The sequence below is a fragment of the Ceratotherium simum genome, chromosome 5 (assembly GCF_057802395.1).
Source record: "Ceratotherium simum simum isolate JZ-2026a chromosome 5, ASM5780239v1, whole genome shotgun sequence".
Classification (NCBI taxonomy): domain Eukaryota; kingdom Metazoa; phylum Chordata; class Mammalia; order Perissodactyla; family Rhinocerotidae; genus Ceratotherium; species Ceratotherium simum.
The window spans coordinates 12,278,130-12,300,502 of NC_141904.1; the positions used below are offsets into that span (position 1 = coordinate 12,278,130).

Sequence of the window (22,373 nt, forward strand, 5' to 3'; positions counted from 1 at the left end):
GTGTGACTATTGTCTCACTTTCTTTATTTAACATTAGTTCTTCTACTCTTGTTTACCCTGCCTTTAATTATAATCTTCCATGAATCTTTTCTGGAAGTGTGGGGGATTAATCTATAAATAAAATGGAATTAAATGAAATGGGATCTTGATGGCTTCCTCTGTGCCCCTGAAGGGAGAAAAGGTCACCCCTGAACACATTGCAGGACTCCATCCTTCACTGGTTATAGATCAATAACATACTTTGCTCATGTTTCCTTTGCCTTTCTTGAGGTCTCTCTGTTCTGAGCCCCTGCAGAATCCACTTTCTCTCCTGACTTATTTATTCTTACCCTGTTTGTCTTCACTGAAGCCCATACAGTACTTCAACTCTTTATCTGGCCTGACTGGATAGTCTCAGATCTGGCAAAACCCATGCCATATGATTTAAAAAGTTGGCTTCCATCTTGGCTTAGTTCTATGCTGATGTCATCTATGTTGTCCTTCCATCTCAAAACTACTGCTTCTTCCAAAACACTCCAATTCACAGCACACTGAACCTCCCACTGGGCTCCACCTCCAGCTGGGGGAATACAGTACTTCACATCAAGCTAATAAATACTCTAGGGTGTCAGATTATAAACCCCACTCACTTCTGTGGGATTCTCTGATTCTTCTCTTAGATTATTCAGTTAGGATGGCTAGTAAAAGGCCAACTGTTAACATTTAATAATATCTCAGTCATACTTACAGTTAGAAAAACATATATAATAGGAACTATCATTTTATGTCATTAAAACATCCTTATAACTTTGCAAAATCCAAGTATGACATCTTTCAGGGGAATATCTACAACTGTGTGGCAGAAATCCTTTTAAAATCATAGTTACTAACTAGCACCTTGATTTGCCTTTTTGGCACACACAAAAAAACTTCATTCTTGTATCAATTTTATCCAGCAAATATGTTAATGCCTCACAGGGTCAGACAGTGCTTGGAGCTGGAGATAATGAGGAGAGTAAGCCATCACTTCCCTTGAGGAGCTCAGAGTCTAGGGGAATAAAGAGAACGGTCAACTAAAAATTGGAATCCATGATGGTAGGCCTTATATAAAGGCATGCACAAAGTGTTAGAAGATGACAACTTATTGTTCACAGGGGCCCTGGAAAGCTTGGCATCAATGAATAAAACAGGGGTGTGGGAAGGGCATTCTAAGCAGAAGGAACACCACAGGCAAAACAAACAAAAAGTGATAAGAGGGTATCATGTACTCAGGGACTGGTGGCAGGAGAGGGCGTGCACTGCCCTGTCCCGTGTCCTCAGCAGTGCTGGCACACGGCAGGCCTTGGCACCTAACTGTTGAATGAGACAGGCTAGGAAAAGAAGGGCCAGACCAGATCATAAAGGCTCTAAACGACTCCCCACAGTAAATTTTATACTGCAGGTAAGAGGGAACCACTGAAAGGCAGAATCTGATTTGAACTGAAAAAAAAATCACTCGGGCTGCAGTGTGCTGAAAGGATCAGAGGGAGGGAAGCTGGCTGTAGGAGAGCAGCTAGTTAGGCCATCCCAGTGGTCCAGGTGGGAAGCAGCCTATCCACCCAGACAGAGTGAGAGCCTTGGGGGAGTAGATGGCCCCACCCCAGCTAAGAAAGTGGGATGGGGGGATGGTATCTGAGCTCACAATTTATTTTAATTCCCTCGACCAATATTTACTGAAGAACTGCTAAGGACAAGGCATCAGGCTAAATGTTATAGGAGGACAAGTGTCCACTCGTCCTCTGAACAGATGCTCACTGAATACCTACTATATGCTTTGGGACAGTAGTTCCCAAACCTGCCTATGCAACAAAATCACCCGGGAAGCTTTAAAACAGTACAGATTTACAGATTCCCCCTCCCCTGCTCCCACAGAGATTCTGGTTCAGAAGAGCTGGGGTGAGACCCTGGAATCCATGTTGTTTTTGGTGAGGAAGACTGCCCTGAGCTAACATCTGTTGCCAATCCTCCTCTTTTTGCTTGAGGAAGAGTGTCACTGAGGTAACATCTGTGCCAGTCTTCCTCTACTTTATATATGGGATGCCGCCACAGCATGGCTTGATGAACAGTGCGTAGGTCCGAGCCCGGGATCAGAACCTGTGAACCCCAGGTCGCCGAAGCGGAGTATGCAAACTTAACCACTACACCACCGGGCCAGCCCCTCCATATGTATTTTTGTACTTATACTTATTTAGTGAATAAGGAATATACTCATAGGATACTAAATTCAAAAGACGCAACAAGTAAATATTGAAAAGTCTCCTTCCCACCTTGTCTCAAAGGCTCTTCAGGTAGTTTTTATCAACCAGCCAGAACCAGGCCTGGCAGCTGATACTAAAACCCTGTGCCACAGGGGAAATGAAAATTCTGCTCCCAAAGGCTTGTAGTGTAGCAGGCGAAATAAGATGTGTTCATGAAATACTGTAAAACAAAGATACCCAATGACTGTGCGGGATCAGGCAGGCTGGAGAAGGTCATGGGAGTTCCGGGGAGAGTGGCTTGGGAATAGGAGTGAGGGAAGGCAGAGGGGGAGGCTCGGCAGAGCCCTGCAGGAGGAAGTGACATTCACCGGACCTTGGTGGGTAGAATTCAGCTCTGCAGATAGGGACAAAGGGGAGAAAGGGAATTTCAGTCAGAAAGAGGCACCGAGTCAGAGTTTCATGCCCTCAGGAAGCTTATAATCTGAAGAGTCAACATAACAGTTTAAAACAAAGAATCCAAATCTGCAAATACAAATTGAAAAAGCAGTGAAAGTTGCTGAAGGTGCCCTTTAACGTCTTTAAGACTCTAGCACCCACCTTTCCAATCTTAACGGTGCCCCTTATCGAAACCACCTAGTTTTGTCAAAAATAGCCTCCAGACCATAGTTATCCGATGATCTCAGAAGGTGCCACCAGCTAGAAGCCATATTCTACACATTCAAAGCGCAACAAGGAAATGAGTTCAAAGTCTGTAGATCACAGGAGATCCACTGTAGGCCACGGGCAAATCTGGTCCCCACAGGTTTTGTTTGACCCACATGGTTTTTGGAACCATGTTTTTGAAAAACTGAGCTGATGTTGAAATAGAGTAAGATTTAACATAAAAATCAACATACCTTTCCTTGAAAAATAGGAAGACTGGGCAACAATGGGGTGTGTTGCCTGCCTGGCAGGCACCTAGTAGCTTTGTCCTCGTCACGGGCACCTGCACGCACACACTGCCTGTCCAAGCACTTACCACCAAGTGGCTTCTCTCAGTAACATGACCAGCCTGGCCCCTTTAGCCAGTTCTATTTGTGTGACTGATAAAAACGTTAAGTGAAATAACATTTAGATCCATAGATCTTATCAGACATACTTTAGGGATATCCCCAAATTTAAATTAAGACTTATAAATGAGCTCGTGTGTGTGTGGGGGGCAGCGGGGAGGGCAGTCATTCTCACCAAAAATAGTATTCTTTGACTTAAAAAAGTGAAAGTGACCTCCTCCACTATATTTCTTCATGGAGAGCAACTTAAAACAGAAGTCTTAGGAGTTCCTGCCAATGGAAAGCCCACTGTAGACTTCAGAAAAAGAAATATAAAGTGGAAAGAAGATGAGATTTAATTTACATGTAACTTGCTAAAATGTTTTCTAGAAAGCAAGTTTCATGTAATAAATTTACTATTCTCAGTGGTATTACCAAGACAGAATAGATAATCATGAAAAAGGGTAACAAAAATGTTACAGACGCAGAAATTTTGGTGAGCCAATATTTTTAAAAAATAAACTAATTTGTAATTAGATAACTGTGTTCATCTGACTTATGTTACCATTTTCCTGAGTTTGTATTTTAGCCGTAATAGTCTTTAACATATATCTTCTAAATATATAAATACATTTATGTATATATCCACATGTATATACAAATGTATGACTATATAAATATATGAATTATGCTATATGTTCATATATTTTATAAGCACATACAAGTAGGATGAACATATAATTCAGCATCCAAAACAGGACCCTTGAGAGAGAAAAGGGGGTACAACTAATAGCTGTGCCAGGGAGACAGGTATACATTGGGGCTGCACCCTGGGAAATGAGGTTGAATGGTCATCCCGTATTTATATGTATACATATGTAAACAAAATATAAACCTCTCTATAAATTAATTATAAAATTCTATATTATAGTTATAAGTACATACATGTATATTTACTAAAGTATACTTTATAAGTATGTAAAATGCTTTTAAGAATTTTAAAAATATATAATAAACATACTTTATAATTATACTTTTTATAAATGCCATTGGGAAATTCTAGTTAAATAGCATATTTAGAATCTTCTGCTGCTTTTGTCTCCTGCCATACTCCAACCTTATATAATAAATACATATACCTATACTGCAAAGATGGGCACGTAAATAATATACTTTTGGTGATTATTATTTTTTTTTTTTTAAAGATTTATTTATTTATTTTCCCCCCAAAGCCCCAATAGATAGCTGCATGTCACAGTTGCACAGCCCTCCAGCTGCCGTATGTGGGACGCAGCCTCAGCGTGGCCGGAGAAGCGGTGCGCCGGTGTGTGCCCGGGATCCGAACCCGGGCCGCCAGCATCAGAGAGCACGCACTTAACCGCCAAGCCACAGGGCCGGCCCACTTTTGGTGATTAAAATGACTTTTTTTCACCTGCTTTTAGAATTAACTAGCTTTAAAAAAATAAAATAAATCTATGCTCATGGTAAAACATTCCAACAGTACAGAAGTGCATTAAGGTACAAAGCAGAAGGCCCCTTCTCCATCCCAGCCTCCCCACCCCCACATCAATACACCCACAACACACACACTCCCTAGCCATGGGTGACTTTTTTCATAATTTGAAAGATTTCTATCTTCCATTTGTATAAAGCTTTAGAAGAAAAATTGTATTTCCTTTCTCGAGGTTCTTCTGTCCTAGCCCCTAGCTCCTCTGCCTGGCAAGTCCTTACACCTATCTATCTCAGGTGACATCCCATCTGGGCAGCCTCCTTCCTCTGGAATTTCTAGTTTTTAGGTCTTACCTTTATTGTAACATGTAGTAGTATGCATTTGTTCACATTTATCTTTCCCTATTTGCTTCTTGAGCGCAGGGACAATCTCATTAATCTTTGTACCCTCTGCACCTGTATGGTACAATGCATGTTGACGATCCTGACAGTGAGCAGAGGGAAACTGGCTCTTCAGACCCTGAGCAGCAAATGGCTTAAATTATACATTGTGCTTAGAAAGTCTCCTGACTTAAAGCTTTAAAAATTAGACCTAGATGAACCCAAATTCTACTCTATGGAGATGAAAATTACTAGGAAAATAAAAATTGATTCCTGTCCATTTTTTTTTCTAGTTTCCTTCTAATCTAGCGGTTCTCACAGTGTTTCATGGACCTCTGGGTCTCCCAAGACCCTTTCAGCAGGTTTGTGAGGTCAAAACTGTTTTTATAACAACACTCAGATGTCTTTTGCCTTTTTTTTTTTTTTTTTTAACTATGCTGACATGTGCATTAATGGCAATGCTGGGTGAAACGGCTGGCCCCTCAGCAGGCATCAAGCCAGTAACACTCAGATGGAGGAGTAAAAATGATTAATTTTCTTAAATCTTGATCCTTGAATATATATCTTTTTACTATTCTGTGTGATAAAATGGGAGGTACACATACAACACTTCTGGTGCACATTGAAAAAACCATGACTGCCTTCAAGAAAAAGCACTTCGGTGGTTCTTCAAATTGTGAGCTGAACTAGCCGATTTTTTTCATGGAACATCATTTTTACTTGAAAGAATGACTGATAGACAAACTATGGTTATTCAGATGTGGGTATCTGGGCAAACATTTTCTTGAACTAAGTGAGCCTGTCATTTCAAGAAAATAGCCTTTTTCTTGCCAGTAATAATATTCGACTTTCAAGTGAAAATTAGAATTTTGGAAAACTTGTATCCACCACCATAAGCTTGATACGTACATAATGATTTTTCTAACGAGGCTGGTGGTGATGTTAAGGAGTATGATTTTTGGATATTATGTAATGAATCTGGAAGATATGCATAGCTCAGTGAACTAATATTTTCCAAATGGCCAATGCATATTATAAAAAATCATGCATGGGCTAAAAGGTGTAAGAGAGACTAGTGGATTTAAATGTATCAAGTACGGAAAGTTTGTTGATAGGGTTTCAGATTCCATGTTGCAGCTAATCTTTAAGAAACGACCACCTGTCAAGTTTTGGTGTAGCATCAAAGAACATCCACAATTAACTGAAAAAGCTATTTAAAAAATTTCTCCCTTTTCCAACTACCTATTTGTGTGAGGCTGGATTTTCTTTATCTACTTCAACTAAAACAACACATTGCAAGTGAATTCAGGAGCAGATATGAAAATCCAGCTGCCTTTCTGTTAAGCCAGACATTAAAGATATTTGCAAAAATGTAAAACAATACCACTCTTCTCACTATATTTTCTACTTAGAGAGTAGAAAATTTTTTTAATAACATGTTATTTTTTAAATAAATGTTATTTTATCATGCAACTGGGTTTATCAGTCATTTTTCATGAGAATAGTTTTTTAAATTCTCATTTTTACTTTTGAATATGGTAAATATTGACAGATATAACTCAGATAAACAAAAGCTCTTTGGGTCCTAAATGATTTACAAGAGTTTAACGGGGTCCTGGGACCAAAAAGTTTGAGAACTGCTGCTCTAACCCATAAGAAAATGTTCAAAATTGTTTTTAAAGAAATTATTTAAAAATTATTCCACTCAAAATAAATCATACATAGGCCTAAAAGAACTAAAGTTAGAGTGAATGCAAGTGTGAAGTGTGTAAAATGCAAAGCAGAAATCTCCAGGAGACAGAAGGAGAGACCAAGAGATAGAGAAACACAGACAGATACACCCACAGTCACAAAGACAGGTACTCTATAGCTGTCTTGAACTTTCCAAGCTTGCAGTGATCGCCGTCTCGAGTCTGAGCATGGCTGAAAAACCAGGTGGACCCACAGTCACTCCATGCCACACTCAGGTGAAAACTGTTCCCTGATTGGCAGGGCTGCTGTCTATAGTCTGTTGCACGTCTATCATTGCTTCCATCCTTGCCTTCCAAGTCTCAAAGGTTAGCTTGGTCACGGTGTTCTGTTTGCCCATATAATTCTACCCATTCATCTATTAAATTAGCCCCCTCTCTACTGTATCCTGGAAACCGCTTTTAGGCCCTGGTTCACTCATTCTGGGACTGAACTTGAAAAAAGGGAAATAATTCTTGGCAATGATCTGATCAACTAATTCCCAGTACTTCCAGCTTATTTAAATCTTCTCTCCCCCAATTAGTCAAGGCAACTTTACTGAAATACACATAAATCCAAAAACTTAAAATGATGGCTGCCATATAAACTCTAACTCTCACAAGGCAAAAAAATAATCTTGAAAAATCTCTTTAAGTTGTTAACCCACAAATTTATTATGTAGAACTTTATAGGGCTTGTTAATAAAATTTGGTGTGCTTTTATTAATAAATCTTTAAGTACAGGTGAATCTTTAAGACATGACAGATAGAGAGTGAAGTAACCGTACCAGTCTACACTCTTCGTGAGAACTAGAAGTCACTCACTCAAGCCCACTCTCCAGGGCCAGAATGAACTCCATTTTTCTACGTCTGCTCAGGAAAAGGCCAAGAGCCCTCCAGCAGCACCTCGGCGGCTCGATTCCTAACACACACAATAACAAAACTGCGTCGACAGAGCAACCTTCTCCTCCCTCTACTGCAAGTCTTCTTCTATAAAAAGAAACTTAGAACCCAACTAAAAAAAGAACGCACTGTATTAGGAGACTGACCTGGAATCCTGCAAAAGTCAAACTCACAGTCCATTTTGGGCCAGTGGGGGGCCCATATCGAGGTGGAATCTACTGCACAGGGCCGCTCTTCCCTGCGGAAAGTGTTCTGACAAAGGAGCTGCTTCAGTGACTCGGCTCCACCATCCCACACACATCCCTGCAGTACATTTTCTCCTAGTTGTGTTGGGTGACTACGTCAGACCTCCTCACGTGACGGGGTGTTAGAAACACACGCATCAGATCTCGAAAACAGATTACAAAACAGAAGCCTTTTATAGAGTTCAGCTGTGTCTAGGAAAGGGCAACTCCTCTTGATTTGCCTTCTAAATGAAGCCCAAAAGGGGAGAGAAGAGCAGCCTTTATCAGACTTTAATGCATTTAAGCTATCAGATTCAAGAAGGTGTAGTGTGGCAAGGGAAGTTTTCTTTTTTAACTGAAATTTGGGCTGTGTGCAAGGCTAACATCAGGAAGCTGCTAGGGCATTCAGCAGAGAGTGAGGGTGGCCTGAACAACCTCACCTGAATATATTATTTTGGAAAGGTAAACATTCGGTCCCTACATTTGTAGTTGCATGCATATAGATCGTGAGAATGAGTATTATCAGGTTCACGAATGAAGCAACATGCTCAGTTAACGACTTCAGGCTGCTTGTTTGGGAAGATGAAAGGAGGAAAAAGTCCTTGGTTTCTTTTTTTCTTTTTGAAACAAAATAGTATTTCAGGGTAGCCCAGGTACTTTGGGTTCATCTCAAGATCAAGCTTGCCCAGACACCTGCTTGCTTAAGAAACCTGGCAAACAGGCTTAGAGAATTTCTCTCTGAAGCCCTCGAGTGCTGTGTCCATTTCTTGTCTCAACCAAATTCCACTGGCACTCAGAGTCTCTACTGAGTGTCATTTTTAATTTGGAAAGCATTTTTAATTTGAATGCTGTGGGGACCAAGTGATGAAAATGACCAGGACAGGATTCCTGTCCCCCGGAACTTCTCATTTGAGAGGCGAACTTATCATCAAGAGCTGATGTCCAAAGCCAACTACCATTTTCTTGTGAACCTAAAGGGCCAGCTGATTTCATGGCCCTGTTCCTCTCAGCTGATGGCTACCTCTCCGGGAGGGCGGAGGGAAGAACTGTTCTACCTTTTGGCTTCTGAATAAGAATGAACCTAGCTAGTTGCAAGGATGGGCTATCCTACAATGGACAGAGCACCAACGGCTGCTTTGGTGTTAAACTACCTAAACCTACCCATTGCACCCTCACTCTCCACCCCCAGCTCCCTCTGCAGCCTGGCTTTCTGGGGATGACTGCAAGACAATGAATCACAGTTTACACTGGTTCTTTCTGGATGGACCAGAAACTGGGGCAGAGAGGAGTGGACGAGATAACACACATGAAAACCACCACGTGCAGTGCTTGGCACACAGCAGGGGTTCAATGACTGTTGGCTGGAATCAGCTTGAGAAGCGACTGTGTCCTGCTCACCTGGTGGCCATGGAGGGACCTGCTTACGCAGTCCACTCTTCACGCAGCACACAGGATGATCTTTTAAAGACACAAATGAGATCAAGTCAAGGCCTGCTTAAAACCCTTCAGTGTCTTTCTCCTGGTGTCTGGATAAAATCCAGACCCTTCACTGTGATCTGAGAGGCCATGCACCATCCACGAGTCCTGTCCACTCTCCCCAGACTCACTGGCTCCTTTCTGCCCGGCCCTCTGTATTCACCACATGGGCCTCCCTTTGCTTACTCCACCTGCCAAGACTCTTCCAGCCCGGGGCCTTTAAACGCATTGGTTTCAGCACTGCCCCGGGCTGGTTCACTTTCATGCTTCAGGCCCAGCTCAAATGTCACTCAGAGGGACCACCGATCTCTCTATTTGCTCCCGCCTCTACCTGCCCTCATGTCGCCCGGTTTATTTCCTTCATACTCCTTACCTCAACCTGCAAGTATCCCAAGTGTTTGCCTGCTTGTTCACTGTCCACTCTGCCCAACAGAAAGTACGCTCCAGGGGGAAAGGAGCTTATGCAGCCTGTACATGCGACAGCTCCAGGCCCCAGCACGTGGTGGGCACTCAGGAAGCATTCGTTGAATGACTAAGTGAATCGACTATGCAGATAAAACATGAACGACGCTCACCCTGGTTAAAAAGCGCCCCGCCCCTCCGCCCTGCAGTCCCGCCCCTCGTGCCCCGCTCTGCTTTCTTCTTTCCCGGAGCACTCAGAACATCCGCTACGCTACACGATTTACTCCTCAATCTTCCTTGTCCCTCTGCCTGCCGCAATGTAAGGACCCCCAGAGTAGCAATCCTGGATCCTCTTCACTGATGTATTTTAAGCACCTGGAATAGTACCTGACACCTAGCAGGCCCTCAATATTTACATTTACTAAATGAACAATCCGTAAACAGATACGTTTATAAATCAGCATTAGATATGGATAGGCACCATAAATATTGCCAATTACAATTTTCATCTGTTTGAATTTCCCCAATCAATTTTAAATAAAATTGCTTTTATCTGATTTATTTCAGATTGTGAAGCACTTAATTCATTCACTCTCCTTCACCATCCTGCAAGGTGGGCACGTAAAAGAGAGACACCACTATATCCTCGCAGCGTTAAATGAATTAACAGGGTCAGTGCTCAATGTCTGGAAGCTGATATTATCATGCCCACGGCACAGCTGTGGAAACTGAGCCCAGAGAAGCGCCCTGCTCACCACAGAGCTGTGATGTCTGACGGCGGCGCATGCTCAGTCCCTTCCCTCAGCTGCCTCCCTGCGGCACACACAGCAGGAGGGGAGTCACAGCGCCTGCCCTGTATCCAGCACAAATTGGCGCCGCACCCAGTCCACACTGCAGAAGCCCACAGCACAAACAGAGCCAGGCTGAGACTCAAGAGCTAGGGCCATTGGGAGCAGCCAGCCTGGGTCACATGCCAAGAAGTCACCAATCTGCCTGTCGTGAAGCAGAATGTGCCAGAGAGGTCCCCAAGAAGGGCAGCTAAGGATCGAAGTGAAGGCAAGCAGATCCCTGACCAGGGGCTGCAGTTACCAGGGCAACCTGAGCACTGTTAGATGATGGGCTTGGGCCTGGTCCCCTTCACAGCTGGCCAGGTGTACGGTAGCATGGCACAGTGGGCATTTTCACGGTGCCACCTGAACCCATGGTCAGTCGGAGTGTCTGCCCCACAGCCCAGAATTTGCTCAACACCCAATACCAAAGCCTTGAGACTATACCCACATGTTGCCAACTTAAAACTTTTAGTGTTAAAAAAATTGATTTTTAAAATTTTCCTGCCAATTCAGTCCAAGCAATCAGGAGATAAAGGCTGAGGATTTGCACAGCCAGGATTTGCTAATCTGAAGCGAATGCATCAGGAAGATGAGTTTTCATTTGTCTCCCCTCCCCCTGCACGAGTATTTAGGTTTATCCTCTCATTACAGGCCTGGGGATGGTGCAGTCTCAGGGATCAGGAGGCTCATACTGCAACAGTGGGTATGAAGCCTCGGGGGAGCGCTAGGGGCAGAGAATCTCCAGGGTGGGGCCAACTCTGGGTATGAGCCTTCTCAACAACAGAGAAGAGTCTCCCACCAATGCTGAGCTGAGACATGGTCAGCAAGGCTCGTTAAAACCCTAAGTCCAAATTCCAGTATCTTTACCAAGGCTTATAAAGTCCTCTGTGATTTGTCCTCATTTCCTGCCACTCTAACCCACACCAGCCTTCTTTCTGTTTCTTGACTATGCCTAGAATCTTCCCATCTCAGGGCCTTTGCACATGCTGCTTCTGCAGCCTAAAATGCCCTTCTAGCCCAGGCAGCAGCCTACCCTGATCTCCATCCAACAATCCCCTCCCCCTCAATTAGGTTCATCTGTTATGTACTCTCAGCATACTTTTCTTTCATAGTGCTTATTATGATTATAACTAAGTATTATCTGACAAATGTGTGCCTTTACCACAGAGTATAAATTCTGTGAGGGCTTAGCCTGTTTACCACAGTCTCCCTAGCTGCCAGCACTGCACTTAGCACAACATAACAGGTGCTAAAAAACCTTTATTAAATAAATGCAAAAACAAAAGCACCCGAACACTAAGCTTTCAAGAGCCCACCACACCTGGCCCTGTTACCAAGCTTTCTGGATCCAGCATTAGGTCAATGCAAACTGCCCTGCTACTTGTCACCTCTGCTAAAAGAGGGAAATACATTTATTGAACATGAAAAAGTCAAGAAGGCTGTTCTGATACAGTAAAAGGAAGAAAAAAAAAACAAAAAAACCCCAGCAAATCAACACCACTGGCCTGAAGCTGAGCTGGATAAGACAAGCCAGGGCCATCCACCGCCCTCAAAGTCGACATTGCTCAGACAAGTTAAAGCACAGGGACACAGCCTTGAAACACTGAAAAATCACTTACTCGAAAAATCACTTGGCTCTAAGGAAGGAAAACAGCAATACTGCAAGCTCTACTGCTATGCTTTGTTGTGTTAAAGACAACAGGCCTAGAATGGAGTTGCTTATGCTAAAGCCCCACAGCACAAAACCGAAACTTAGTGCCAGCTTTGGCGCTCCCAGAAACGGAATCTTAAACCAGTCAATCAGGAAACAACTGATCACCACTAGGCAGGTAGACCCCTGCCCTCCCCTATAAGCAAAGGCACATTGCAATAGCCAACCGGCCTTTTTGCCTGATCTAACCTCCTTCTTCTGCTCCCCCGCCTCTAAAATCCCCCGCCTCGTACAGCTCTTTGGAGCTCCTTTCTATCTGCTCAACAGAATGCGGCCCAATTCACACACCACTGAATAAAGCCAATAAGATCTTTAAAACGGACCCAGTTGAATCTTCTTGTTTAGCAGTTTAAATCCCAGGCATCTGGCCTTTGTCTCCTGAGTGCTTGCACTGAACTGGCAACAAACTTTTAAAAATTAACTTTTTAAAAAAAATACTAAAAATTGAAAGCTGTGAACACGTGGGTGTAGCACAGGCCCTGGTGCTGGGTGTTTGTAAAGGGCTTCGTTTCTGCATGCTGTCTCCCTCAAGCTCTCAGAGGTCTCCACTCTCTGTAATCACTTTTCATTTTCTCCCGATGTCTGCTCCCTCACTCAGTCCCCTCTCAAGAGGAGCTAATCTGGAGAAGGTTCTGGGCTGAGAGAAGCACGGCCGGGCCTGTGGCCTTCTTCTGGGTCACAGAGCTGTGGACACTTGTGCTTCCTGGTGCACGGATATGTGACCCACTTCAGGAGCACACGCAGCCCTATTCCCCCATCAGGCAGCCAACAGTAAGATGAAAAGTGCACTGTAATGTGTGTTCATAAGGGGGGTTCTCAGCAGAGCTGCACATCGGACTCACCTGTGCAACCTCAAAAAGAACATGAACCAGGGGACACCACTGACACTGAGTCAGTCTTGGGAACTGAGTCTGGGCAGGCATGCTTTTTGCATCCTGCTGAAAATTACTGAGTTCTGTAGTGCACACGAACTGACCCGTGACTTCTGACCACACTATGAAGAGCAGGTCACTGTGTCTCCTGCTTGTGCCCGAGCCCCTCTGGGCAGCCTTCCGGAGGGTTGCTTTAGGGTGACGTTAACATCCCACCACAATTGCGTCAATGTCCCCAATATGACTTATTCATTTGGCAGGAGGATGTTCACCTAAATATGCCAGCCACGTGCTGTGTCCCTAACACCGAACAAGCACGTCCGTGTGCCCAGCACCATTCTACACACTCCATATACACCCTCCTGATTAAGCCTCACAGCAACCTCATTTTGCAAATGAGAAAACTGAGACTCAGAGAGGCTCATTGAGCTAGGCTAACTCGACCCAAGTCATTTAGCCAGAGCATGGCAGAGCTGGGATTCAGACCCAGGGAGTATGACCCAAAACCACACCCACCATTTCAGGTTCAGGAGCACCAAGAAATAAAGAACTTAGCCTTTCCACATTTCTTGGTATGAAAGGCTCATATGCTCATGACCCCAACCTACCCACCAGTGTGTGTGGGTGCTTGGCAAACAGAGCCTGGACTTGAGCAGGTGGACAGGTCACGCCCTGTGGTATGCTGTGGGGGTAAGACAGGTCATGCCATGCTCTGCTTTGCCAGGTACATACCCTGGAGAAGGCTGCATCCCCCTGCCAGAAGGGGGCCATTTCTCTCATATGCACAAAGATGCCATATGGACCATCAGGTGGCCCTGGAGTGAACATTTAAGGGAAATTCAAAATTTTCCATAACATTCTACTTGTAATTATTTTTGTAAAAAAATGTAAACTTCAAAGTAATATACGGCACTCATAAATATTATCATTTTGATTTTGATCCACTTCCATTTCAAGGTAATATTTATCTAATGCCTACCACCCACCAGTTACTGAGTGTCACACAGGGGCTACCACAAGAAGGGGGCATAGTGGGGAGATTAAGCTGCTGAGCTAGGAGAGCTGCGAGACCCCAAAGCACTGTATTCGTCCATTGACGAAACAGGGCTCTAACTAAGGGTAACTTAGGATAAGGCAGACCACGTCCAGTCTGGCCCAGTGGCTAAGAGCCTGAACTTTGGTGTCAGTGGACCTGGCTCTGTCACATTCTGGCTGTGACCTTGGGCAAGTTGCTTAAACTCTTTGCACCTCAGCTTCTTCATAAGCAAAACGGAGTTAATACTAGAATCTACCAGGGTTAACCTGAGGATTAAATGATAACACCTATAAAGTGCCTGGTGTAGTTGTCTGGCACAAAACCAAGCTTAATAAACATTAGCTATTATTAGTATTACTATTACCAATTAATTATTATTAGTCACAACTGTCAGTAGGAGCAAGTATTACCAAGCCTTGGCCCCAGGCCCCAAATACAGGGAATGTGAATTCCTCTGTGGCAGAGACAAATGTTTCAAGGTTTCACCGTGTGCCCAGGGCTCACAGCGCGTACACCCCACAGGCCTCATTAACTAACCCTTCTCCCCTAAGGCAGACAGTAGCTACATCTGAGCCTCCGCTCACATGTGGGCATTTAGTTATAAGTATCATCTAAATGATTTTCTTTTCTTTCTTTAGTTGCACCTTCTTTTGTTAGCATTTCTTCTAGGCACACGGAAAAAGGCACTAAGAATTTAAATAGAAATCATTCAAGTTGGCTATTTATGCGCAATTCTGGTAAAAAGCTTGATAGGAAGGAGACCAAAATAATGTTTAAGACAAATACTTAAACCACTTACACATTTCCATTATGTGTACTTGCGCCCCAAGTCAGAAGGTCACTCATATTTGGCTATATAAAACACAGTGAGGGTACTGTCCGTTTACTGGGTTACGTGCCTGTTTCTGACAGTGACATTCTGTGACCTTCATAAGAAAGCCTCCCCTGTGCCCTGCTTAATCACCTCTCCGATCTGTTCACACACTCCTGGCCGCCCAGATTTGCTCCTTCCCCTCACATCAAGGGGAACTCTGGAGGAAAGGCTTGGGACCTCCTCTCTCTTACTTTAAACCAGGAACCTAATAACATGTCAGTGTGGCTATGATTTATTTTAGAGAATACTTTGATGTTTTGGTTTTTTGATTTTAGAATTTTTTTTATTTTATGTCTCAGTTTAATGAATTCATTAGGTTGTGGTTTGTTCAGTAAAAAATAAATATTAAAAATTTGGGTTCAGTTTGGGGTTTAGCACGTTTATGTGTTTATTTTGGATTTTGGTTCAAGCTTCCATTGAAGTCTTCGGTTAGCATTTTTGACAACTGTCAGATGTGGTCAATAGTTCCAAGCTTTCCTTGTCCTGTTCTACTGGGCCATCCTCTCTCCTCCTGTATAGTTACCTTTACCCTCAGAGGGGATAGGCCTTCGCTTACACGCCCCTGGGTTCAAATTCCAGTGCTACTACTCACTAGCTGTATGAACTTGGACAAGTTAATTAACATCTCTAGATCTTTCTTTTTTAATCTATAAAATGGATATAACAGTGCAACTTAGTTCTTAATAGGATTAGATGAGACAATGCAGATAAAATGTAGTGTCTCATTCTACTGCTCTTTTTCACCCTAATTTTCCAAGAAAATTCCAGAAAACAAAATAATACCTACAACTCTTTTCTTTAGCCCATCTCATTATGATAATAGCAACCAATTTAATGCTCGTTGGTTGAAAGGGTGTTGGAAGCAGGGGTCACGTTGTGAGTGGGGATTTCCCTGAAGCTGAAGTGGGGAGATGAGTGGACTGGAGAGTCTCAGGCTTTCAGGGAGCCTGGGCAAGATGAGCTCTGACAGCTGGACAGTTGGGAGCCAGGCTGAACCCACAGGAAGGTAAGTACACTAAAAAATACTCAGGGAAGGTAAGTGCAAAAACAAATATTAGCAAAATAAGGGACTGTGGTAATACAGTAAGAGTTCATATAGTAGGGGCTTGGAAGAATATGTTAATATAGGTATGGTAATATGATTGAAAGAACAAACATTTACTTTTAAAGAACAGGTACATGCATCAAAATGTAATATGATAAAGCCAATAACTGTGTATTAACAGACACAAAATTAGGGACTCTATTGTTTTGGGGAGCCCTGTATGCCCATTAAAGATATGGCCCCCCGCAGCCCTACTGTGAACAATGAACGAGAAGAGGCTGGGGTTCTGAACAACCAGAGAGAGCGTCTAACCCTCGAGTGGCTTCTCTAGGTCCACAGGTTGCTCTTTCCAGGCTGGGTAAACTGCGCACTGAGCAAGACTGCCCTCTGATTGTCATCTTAGCCCCAGATTAGATTATTACCCAGTTTCTTCACACACACAAACAGAAAAAACATCGAGGTGGCCAGCCTCCCCAGTGTTAGGAGACAGGGTAGGAGAAGGCAGAGCATTTACAACCCGAGTGCTCTGTTCCCTTCACACTTCATTCCTTTCCATCCTCACCTTGCTGGGAAGGGGGCCTTTGAGCACAATAAGGCAAGTTATGCTCTGAGTGGCAATCAATACCAGCAATAAGGAGAGGAGGCAGGGCAGCGGGGTGTCCTGGACCAGGAGAGGTGGGCCTGATGCAGGATACAGGGCGAGGGCGGCCAGAGGGGAGGAGACTGGGGATCCCTCCCTAGAAGACAGAACCTGGGTGCTTCACCACCACCCCTGGGAAGGGCTGGCTCTTACTGTGTCACTGAGCTGCTCACTCCGCTCTTCCGCTCTTCCAGGCTTCATAAGAGGGTTGGAGTCACAAAGGGAAATTCCCCAAGGCAATTCCTAGCTCTGGGAGTAGGGAGCCCCTCTTAAAAACGTGACCCCTTAGACAGAGCCTTTCTCTGGCAGCAGCTTTTTCAGGGGTGTGTTTTGATTTTACACTTGATGACCACAACCCATTCCCAGCCCACGGTGCCATGTCCACAAGATGGTGCTGAGTCCACACACAGAAACGCTCTTGACTAGTTGGGAATCCAGTCTCCCAAACCTTTCTCAAAATGGGCAGATGAGGAAGTGTCGCTTCAAAATAAACAGACACTGGGTGTTTTACATAACAAAAAGCAAAGAGAGCATTACTCTCACTCATGGTTAATTTGCCACAAATGGATTCAAGAGATTCTTCAGATCGGGTGGGGACCGCTCCACCCAGTGCGGGAATTTCCTCCGTAGAGGCACAGTCAGGGGCCCCCAACTGTAACCCTGCCTCATGACGGGCCTTTGAAGGTTTACTCTGCATATGCCTTTCCTGGGCTCAATCTCTCCAATTCCTCAGCTATTTCCCTGCAAAGAGAGTTTTATACACAAAAGGAACTTTATTTAGTCCAACTCTCTCATTTTAGATATGAGAAAATTGAGGCACAGAGAAGTCAAATGACTCGCCTAAGATCCCATGGTGTGACCAAAAGCGGTTTCTGGACCTCCGGTTCCACACACCTTACGATATACCATTCTCCTCAAAGGGCAGATGCTGGGACCCGCTTACTAACAGCATGACCTTAGAGAGTACTTGAGCTCCCTCAGCCTCAGTCTCCTCATCTGTTAAATGGAGCAAATAACACCCAGCCCAGGACGTGCTGGGAGGACTAAGGGAGAGCATATGAGCACTCAGCAAGTGCACAGCAAATAGTAAGTGCCTGGGAACTGATTTTGTTTATAATGTACAGACTTTTTTTGGCACGGAGTTCTCCTTTCTTCCCTTGTTTTCTTCTCCCTCCCTGGCTTCCAAACTTCCAGGGCTGAATTTTTTAACCGAAACTCAAAATTTCACTTATTTATTTTGGTTAAATTTAATCGTGTCATTTGGTCCATGACCTCCAGTCTGTTGAAATATTTTAGACTGTCAATTCTACCTTAAAATATATCTACTGATTTTTTAAACATATTACACTGATTCCTGCTCCAGAACCTTTCAGGTAAGTTTAGGATGGGGTCTGTTTTTTATGTTCACCTCCAGAGAGTGGCAGAATGTGACCATTCTTCTCACCCACTTGGATCATATTTCGAGATCAGGACTGTTATACCAAGGGTGACTTTGAAAATATTTTTCAATATATTAGAATAAAAAAGACAAAGCCTTGTATCATCTCTAAAGAGGAAGGAGGCTGCATCCACACTATCAGGAAGTGCCCCTGTGAGAAGCAGCTGTGGCCGTGTGAAGACATTAACACATTTGGAATCAGAGCACTGAAACCTCAGGGTAAATGAACTCTTGCATTGAGATCCAGAAAACTTCAGCGCTACTGGGAATGAAAGAGCCTAAGAGTAAAAGAACAAGATGTCAAGCTCCCTGGAGCTGATCTGTGGTCCCTGGGCTGGTCCTTGGTGACAGGTGACCCAACACAAAACCCTGACCAGTTATATTCTCTCAGCTCCACTGTTTCAATAAGTACAGCAAGACTCTAATTTTCTAACCATTCTTCTCATTCCCTCATCCTCCCTAACTAGCTGATGCCATTTGCTTTTCTGAGGCTCACATCCCAGCATCCTCGTACCCTGCCCTATCAGGGAATTCAGACAGCCTGCAATTGTTTCAGCGCCCATACCCCCTTACCCAGGAGAACACTACCTTCTCCTTCAGGACTCTTCCCAAAGGCCAACTTTCTGGGCCCAAACACAGAACAAAGACAAGAACACCCGGCCTATTCCTGTTTAGCCTGGTACCATTTACAAGTCATTTTCATACACGCCATCTCATTTTCTTTCTCACAACACCCCTGCGGGCTGTGAAATAGTATTTCCACTTCAAAGATGAAGGCACTGAGGCTCAGAAAAATTAAGCCAAAATCCCAACACCACATAGCCTGTAATTGGTAAGGTTGGGTTTTTAACCCCGATCTTGTGACTTTGGATTTAAAACTCCTTCCAGCATACTTAAAAGGAAGACTATGTGCATGTGATTCCCAATGTTAGTAAATATAAATCACCATCTCATCTTTCGATTGATATGTTTTATGGTTGTTTGCTTTATACCAAATTCAGTATCAAGTGTGTATTTGCCATTCAAAAACTACATATCATTAGCTATTTTTACCAACAAAACCAATTTTTCTTGATCAGCCTACACACCATTAACACACTGCTGACCAGGTGATCATCTAGGCATTTTACTTAGTATTCTCCGCCATCTTCTATTACCTGATCGCACAGCATTCTGTTTAATTCATTCTGTAAAATGGGAACGAGACCTGAGATGATTACTGTGACAGTTAAATGAGGCAATGACCACAGAGACCTCAGCTGGTGAGTGTTCAATTAATGTATTACATACCACTTACTACTAAAATCTCAATACATTCATTAAAACCGAGTTGAGTTTTGTTTTCTTAACAAGTGTCTGATGAGATGTAAGGCAGAATGGGTCTAATAATTCAGAGAAGCAGAAAAACTATTTCACCCCCTTGGCCTTCTTTAATCCTTTATTTCTTCCCTCATTCAGCAACCTCCTGGAGCCCACAGTCCAATGGAGGAGACAGACATGCAGACCAACAGCTCCTCCGTGATGACCGAAGGGCTCTAAGGAGTGTGCCCAGGGCTCTGGGGGAGGCAGCCTTAAACGAGTTTGGAGAAGGAGTCAGAGGAGGAGAGGTAGAGCTGAATCTGGGAAGACGGAGACCATTTCTTTGGAATCTAAGAGGGGAAAAAGGCATTCTATTCTAGGCAGAGGGCTAAGCAAAGGCAAGGAGGCGTGAAATAGAATGACACATTTGGGGACCAGCAAAGAGGTGGGGGGTGCTGCACAGGGCGTGGGCAGGGCCTGATGGGAGAGGGAGAGACTGGCAGGGACCCAGTCATGAAGAGTTTCAAATGTCACAATGAGTTTGGACTTTATCCTTTAGTCAAAACCTTAACTGCATACTGGAATCATCTATGGGAACTTGAAAAAACACCAACACTCAGGCTTCAACTCGAGATTCTGATTTATTTGGTCTTGGATGGATGCTGGGTATTGGGAATTTTTAAAAAGCTCTCCAGGTAATTCTAATGTGCAGCCTGGACAATTGTGAGTCATTTAAAAGGTTTTATGCAGAAATCATTTGACAAATTTGCAGACAGGTCAGGCTGGGAGCAGTTTAAGCAGGAATCATTTGACAGTTTGCAGACAGGTCATTCTGGGAACAGTTAGGTGAGAAGGATGTCTGGTAGGGGTCTGGAAAGAAGGTAAGGAGACACGTGGGGATGAAAGGAGTAGAAAGATTTGAAAGCTATTTGGATGCACGAATAAACTAACAGGAAATTAGAGGAGAGAGAGGGGGAAGAAAGAAGTTTGACACACCAGTTCCATTGCCCAGATGTGCCATTAACAGGTGGGAACCAGATCAAAGAGCTGGTTTTGGAGGAGGACAATGAAGTCTGTGCCCCCTCTGAGGAGCATGTGGAAAATGCAGGTGGCGTTCTCAGTCAACAGGCATCCAAAATGGACTTTGCCGCTGAAAGGAAGCTGTGGTGAAGATTCAGATGTGCAGTGCACTGATACATAGGAGGTGACTGCAAACATGAGCATGGATATTGGCCAAGGAAAGCAAACTGGATGAAAACAAATAAGGCCAAAGAAGGAGACTGAGGAGTACCAATACTGAGGGGGGAGGAGCCTGAGGAGTACCAATACTGAGGGGGAAGGAGCCTGAGGAGTACCAATACTGAGGGGGAAGGAGCCTGAGGAGTACCAATACTGAGAAGGGAAGGAGCCTGAAGAGTACCAATACTAAGAAGGGAAGGAGCCTGAGGAGTACTAATACTGAGGGGGGAAGGAGCCTGAGGAGTACCAATACTGAGGGGGAAGGAGCCAAAGGAGTACCAATACTGAGGGGGAAGGAGCCTGAGGAGTCCAATACTGAGGGGGGAAGGAGCCTGAGGAGTACCAATACCAAGGGGGAAGGAGCCTGAGGAGTACCAGTACTTAAGGGGAAGGAGCCTGAGGAGTACCAATACTTAAGGGGAAGGAGCCTGAGAAGTACCAATACTGAGGGGGAAGGAGCCTGAGGAGTACCAATACTGAGGGGGAAGGAGCCTGAGGAGTACCAATACTGAGGGGGAAGGAGCCTGAGGAGTACCAATACTGAGGGGGAAGGAGCCTGAGGAGTACCAATACTTAAGGGGAAGGAGCCTGAGGAGTACCAATACTGAGGGGGAAGGAGCCTGAGGAATACCAATACTGAGGGGGAAGGAGCCTGAGGAGTCCAATACTGAGGGAGGAAGGAGCCTGAGAAGTATCAATACTGAGGAGGTAATGGGATGTGTCAGAACCACCTGGAGGCCCTTCTTAAACATTTAGTTTCTTGGTGCTACCCCAGACTGACTGACTCAGAATAACTAGGGGTAAGGTCCCAGGAACAGATTTTTAACAAGTTCCAGGCGATTCTGAATCAAGGCTAGGTTGGACACTGTGTCAGTTTCCTAACGCTGCAGAACACATTACAGGTTTCCCCCGCTATCTGAAAGTTCGCTTTACGCCACTTTGCTTTTACAAAAGACCTACATTAGCACTGGTTCTCACTATCCAAAAGAAATCCAAAGAGGATTTTCACTTTTACAAAAAAAGGGGAAAAGCGAAAATAGGGTTCAGCATTTGTTTTGCAGCGAGCCATTAGAGAGGCTAAGCAGTCAAGCACAGTGCTATATTTCAAGCCCGCCACATCAGCCACAGTAGACGATGACCTCGACCTCCAACATTGAGGCAGGCAGACATAGAAGGTGTAGACGTTAGTGACTTGCCTGCCCTGATGGATTCAGACAACAATGAGATGTTCATAGATGACCCTCTTCTTCTCTCTCCTCCACCCCAGTCTGCTGTACCTTCCAACACCCCCAAATCCCACAACTCAGCCTGACACCCCATCATCAGCACCACCACCTCTTGGCCTTCCTGTGTGCTGTCTTCCCGATTCAGGTAAGTGACGCTACACTGTGCACACATTACTTCTACTCTATATGGGCTGTGTATTTATCATATCATTCCTGCTTTTGCTACATGATAGGGTTATTTTAGGTTTTATGTGTTATTTGGTATGATTTGGTAGGTTATTTGGGTCTGGGAATGCTCACAAATTTTTCCCATATAAATTAATGGTAATTGCTTCGTTTTATGCCATTTCTGCTTAT

General features: G+C 44.1%; 1 protein-coding gene across 9 annotated transcripts in view; it reads right to left on the minus strand.

Moving 5' to 3' along the window:
- ZBTB38 (zinc finger and BTB domain containing 38) overlaps positions 1-22,373 on the minus strand; it is a 76,392-nt gene that overhangs the window by 8,058 nt on the left and 45,961 nt on the right. The window contains exon 1 of one of the 9 annotated variants that reach the window (XM_087430468.1): positions 9,778-9,897. The exons of the other annotated variants lie outside the window; for them this stretch is intronic. The gene's annotated coding sequence lies outside the window, so the exon portion shown is untranslated. Of the gene's footprint in view, positions 1-9,777; positions 9,898-22,373 lie in introns of those variants that run through there. 9 annotated transcript variants of the gene reach the window in all.